Source organism: Micromesistius poutassou (assembly GCF_964030765.1).
Source record: "Micromesistius poutassou genome assembly, chromosome: 9".
Lineage (NCBI taxonomy): Eukaryota > Metazoa > Chordata > Actinopteri > Gadiformes > Gadidae > Micromesistius > Micromesistius poutassou.
In genome coordinates this window covers 9,523,846-9,529,652 of record NC_140279.1, presented here as the reverse complement: position 1 = coordinate 9,529,652, position 5,807 = coordinate 9,523,846, and positions in this window count along the sequence as shown.

Sequence of the window (5,807 nt, the reverse complement as noted above, 5' to 3'; positions counted from 1 at the left end):
CATTGTCTCACCAACACACACACTGTCTCACACAAACCACACACTCCTTAACACTCAAAGTCTACACAAAGTAAAACTTCCTCAGCCTCTCACCTAACAGAGAGAGAGACACAGAGAGACAGAGAGACAGAGAGAGAGAGAGAGAGAGAGAGAGGGGGGGGGGGGGGTCCGGTTGGGGGCTAGATTGCGAAAACAGCTTTTCCTCCAAAGACAGGAAATATCTTTGGAGGTCCCCCTCACTGCACACACACACACACACACTCACACATTCACACATGCACACACACACACACACACACACACACACACACACACAGTCAAACACACACACACACACACACACACACACACACACACACACACTCCCATGACCCTGTGAGGTTCAGACAGCCTCACTTAATCAGGACACAAATTACTTTAACGAGATCAATATTATGGTGTGTTGTGTTGTGGTGCTATTATGGTCTGTTGTGTTGTGGTGATATTATAGTCTGCTAGGGTAGTATTATGGTCTGTTGTGGTGATCTTATGCTATGTTGTGGTAGTATTATGCTATGTTGTGGTAGTATTATGGTCTGTTGTGGTGATATTATGGTATTCTGTGGTGATATTATGGTCTGTTGTGTTGAGGTGATATTGTGGTATGTTGTGGTGATATTATGGTCTGTTGTAGTGATCTTATGGTATGTTGTGGTAGTATTATGGTCTGTTGTGGTGATCTTATGGTCTTGGGGGAGGAGGTACAGGAAAAGGCTGATCCTCAGATTATGTAAATTAGGTGTGTTTATTTAAATTAGGCATGTTTATGCAAATGAGGTGTGTTTGAAGCAGAATGAGGTGGACTGGTCCGGTTCCTTCAACCGTGAAAAGGCCAAGAACCCCTGGAAGATACGATTCTACCGCTAAGTAGCGCTATCGCTAACCAGCGCTATCTGCCTCAAATAGAGCTGCTCCTCCTCCCCCCTCACTCCTCCTCTTCCCTCCTTCTCCCCTCCATAGACCTCCTTCTCCCCTTCTCTCCTCCTCCCTATAGACCTCCTCCTCCACCTCCTCCCAATAGACCTCCTCCTCCTCCCTATAGACCTTCTCCTCCACCACCCTATAGACCTCCTCCACCCAATAGACCTCCTCCTCCACCACCCTATAGACCTCCTCCTCCCTATAGACCTCCTCCTCCACCACCCAATAGACCTCCTCCTCCTCCCTATAGACCTCCTCCCTATAGACCTCCTCCTCCCTATAGACCTCCTCCACCCTATAGACCTCCTCATCCTCCCTATAGACCTCCTCCTCCACCTCCACCACCCTATAGACCTCCTCATCCTCCCTAAAGACCTCCTCCTCCACCACCCTATAGACCTTAGGTTAAAGGGTTAAAGAACGGGTTAAGAACGGGTTAAAGAGCCGTTCTCCGTGATGAACAGATAAGTCCGCATCATGAACTAAGTGTGTGTGTTTCCACGCGTGAACTTCAGCGCGTCCTCTCATCAGTGAGCCCAGAGAGTGACAGCTGGTGAGCAGCGTTCTCCCGGTCAGGTCACGTTAGAGTGACGTCCGCTTCACCACGGACCCTCTGAAGGCTTGTGACAAGACCCGTGTCTCCGCGGGTCCCGGGGGTCCAGGCCGCTGCGTGGGCCGCCGCGGCGTGCGGACAGGGCGGACCTCCGCGGGCTACTGCCAGGGCTAGGCTAAGCTAGCGTGCGGGGCTCAGTGAAGCAGCAGCGCTAGCGGTAGCTTCGAATTAGCAGACGAGTGTGGAGGGGAGTTGGCGCGGATCCGAGTTCCTGGGTCCTAGCTCCTGGTCGGTAACTTCTGGGTCCTCATGTCCTTATATAAACGTATTTTGCTCTAGATTAGATTATAATTATTCGATTCTATATTCAGAATATACATTCTATATTTCATTCTGTTAGAAAATAAATATTATATTCAATAGACTAATATATATTCTACATTATTCTATATCTACTATTATATTCTATATTCTTAATATTCTTATTTTATTATGTTATTAATATTATTATTAATTCTATTCTAGAGTTGAAAGTATAATATTATATTCTTGTCTAATATAGAGGATATTCTATCATCTGTATTCTAAAGTCTAATATATATGATATAATATATTTGATATTAGAATCTATATTATATACAATTAAACAATATATTATATTCTATAGTCTTATATATTTATTCTATTATATATGAGAGAGATGTCCACTGGAGTGAGAGAGTGAGAGATCTATCGATCTCCCCCATCATGCAGGTGTGTAATCTGTGGCCAGTAGGGGGGGGGGGGGGGGGGGGGGCAGCTGGTCCTGCCAAGGCTCTGAGTACACACACACACACACACACACACACACACACACACACACACACACACACACAGAGCACATTGGCACATGCTCCGTGTTTTGGGGGTGGGGGGGTGGGGGGGGGGGTCAGCCAGGTCTTGGCAGACCGGTCCTGGTGTTGGCTCTCCCACGGTGTGTGTGTGTGTGTGTGTGTGTGTGTGTGTGTGTGTGTGTGTGTGTGTGTGTGGTGATTATAAGGAGGTGTTAGAACACGTCCACAGACAGAGTCTCTGGGTGTGAGAATCTACGCTATGCTACACTGCACTAAATATGGGATGTGAGTTTCAGATGCTACGCTACACTACGACACAGAGGCAAGCCGGAACGTGGCCCTGTGTCCACCTCTGGAACTTCCTTTAGGTTTCTTTCTCAGATTTATGTCAAGGATTCACCGAAAACAAAATCGAAATTACATCGGCTGTTACCTACAGTGTAACCACGGCGATGTCCTCTATAGTGTAACCACGGCGATGACCTCTACAGTGTAACCACAGCGATATCCTCTGCAGTGTAACCACGGAGATGTCCTCTGCAGTGTAACCACGGTGATGTGTCATTGTCCTCTACAGTGTAACCACAGCGATGTCCTCCTCTATGTTATAAACTTAAACTCTCTAAACTTCAGTTTCAGCCATTCACTCATGCAGAGTGTGTGTGTTTGTGTGTGTGTTTGTGTGTGTGTGTGTGTGTGTGTGTGTGTGTGTGTGTGTGTGTGTTTACGTGTGTTTGTGTTTGTGTGTGTGTGTGTTTGAGTTTGTGTGTGTGATGCAGGGTGTGTGTTACGGCTAATGACTTGGGTCATAACAGTGTGTGTGTTTGATGCAGAGTGTGTGTGTGTGTGTGTGTATGTATGATGCAGTGTGTGTGTGTGTGTGTGTGTCTGTGATGCAGTGTGTGTGTGTGTGATTAGCGTGTCACTATGTAAATGAGCTGGTAAATGTCAGATTAACATAGAGGCTAGCTGACCCCCCACCCCCGCAGCTCTGACACCCTGCTTTACATATTAAAATGGCCGTCGTAACCGCGGGTGACGCTGCCTGCGCATCACCGCCCGTCGTCACGGCAACTCAGCCTGATGCGGACTGACAGGCTGACAAATAGACTGACTGACTGACAGGCTGCTGGGCGAGCGAGCGAGAGAGAGAGAGAGAGCGGGCGAGCGACGCTCTGGGCCTGGCTAGACTTTAGAGGAGTTATGTTAATGTGTTTGTTAATTTAACTCGTTACTGGTTTAATTATCAGGACCTCCTCTGGCCGTCGAGGTCCTTCAGTTCAGGCTCTGCTTCTGTAGCGGTCTGACCTCCTACGTCCTACCGACCGACCTAACCTCCTGCCCTCCTATCCTACCCCTCCTAACCTCCTACCCTCCTACCTAATATCCTACCTTCCAGCCTACATATCTACCTACTAAACATCTTGTTCTATGGGCGGCATGTGGCTCAGGAGGTAGAGCGGGTCGGCTGGTAACCTGAAGTTGCTAGTTCGATCCCAGCTCCACCTAGCTGAGTGTCCCTGAGCGAGACGCCTCACCCTGACTGCTCCTGACCAGCTGGCTGTCGCCTTGAGGGGCTGACACTGCTGTCTGTGTGTGAATGTGTGCATGTGTGAATGAATGGGTGAATGTTGGGCAGTATTGTAAAGCGCTTTGAGTGGCCACTGGTTAGAAAAGAGCTATAAATGCAGTCCATTTAACATCCTCCCAGACCTCCTGAGAGCCACAGTGCCCCCACCCCCCACCCCCCCATAGGGTCTCAGATGGTATCACCCGGGACCCTCCCGGCGTGCGGGTCCCAGTGTGATCCGGGTCAGAGACCAGCCCCCAGCGGTGACTTTAAGAAGCTGTTATGGAAATCGTGCTGAAGATGAGAGTCATAATTGTAATGTAAGATAATCCTCCTCCTGATGTGAATCTGCTGTCTGCCACGACCACAGCGGGATCCAGCTGGATCATGAATTATGAATTCCCTTCACATTGTGTTACTTACATTATACTAAGTTATGTTGCATTATAATAAGTTATTATGTACAGCACAGCCTTCAGTTGTCCTGTTACAAACTGCTCTATGATAATATTAATAATCCCCCTCCTCCTCTTTCTCCTCCTCCTTTTCGCCTTCCTCCTCCTCCTCTTCCTCCTCCACCTCCTCCTCCTCCCCCTCTTCCTCCTTCTCCTCCTTCTAATGTTGTTCATTAAAGCCGTAGTGAAGTAATAATGGTCCGCCAACAGTAGCGGCTAACAGGAGGAGCTAACGGGAGGTGCTAACAGTAGAGGCTAACGGGAGGTGCTCAGTGCTCAGAGGGAACAAAGCGCAGCTAAGGCTGATTAAAGCTGTTATTAACGAGGGCAGTGTTGAGGTGAGCCACAGAGATCCCTGCAGTGTTCCGCTCCGTTAACCACCCTGATGTCCCCGCGCCGCTGCTAGCTACATGCTAACCACCCTGATGTCCCCGCACCACCGCCGCCGCTAGCTACATGCTAACCTCCCAGATGTCCCCGCGCCGCCGCCGCTAGCTACATGCTAAACACCCTGATGTCCACGCGCCGCTGCCGCTAGCTACATGCTAACCAGGGGCGGCCAGACTGCAATGCCGCCAAACAGGTGGTGGCGGTCACCTGGTGACGGAGGAGGCTCTGAGGCCCTGGGCCGACGAAGGCTGCTGCCAGGGCCTCTCCCCCTATTCCTCCCCCTCTCCCAGCCTCTCCCTCTCTCCCTCTCTCCCTCCAAACTTCGTGTTAGTGTTTGTCCAGAAGCTACGACTGTACTCCAATGTGATGTTTTACAATGCGCATCCTGTGCTAACGCTATGCTAGCACCAAGCTACTGCTGTTTATGTGTATATGTTAAATGTGAAGGCTAATTAGTCTAGTAATTAGTCTAGTAATTATTCTAGTTATTAGTTTAGTTATTAGTCTAGTAATTAGTCTAGTAATTAGTCTAAAGCCCAAAGCCTGAGGCAGGCAAGGTGGACTTCTTATTGCAACACGTCGTAGAACACACAGTAGGCTGTCCACGTTGGAGCTGCAAGTCGGGTCTCTCATCTGGTCTCTCTTCTGGTCTCTCTTTGGTCTCTCTTCGGTCTATCTTCTGGTCTCTCTCTTCTTGTATCTCTTCTTGTCTCTCTTCTGGTCTCTATTCTGGTATCTCTTCTGGTCTCTCTTCTGGTCTGTCTTTGGTCTCTCGTGGTCTCTATTCTGGTCTCTCTTCTGGTCTCTCTTTGGTCTCTCTTTGGTCTCTCTTCTGGTCTCTCTTCTGGCCTCTCATCTGGCTAAAGACTTGGTGGTCTTTCTTCCTCCCACCTTGGACATGGAGGGGTTAAAGAGGGTGGGATTAGGGAGGGGTTAGGGAGGGTGGGATTAGGGAGGGGTTAGGGAGGGTGGGATTAGGGAGGGGTTAGGGAGGGTGAGGTTAGGGAGGGTGGGATTAGGGTTGGTTTAGGGAGGGTGGGGTTAGG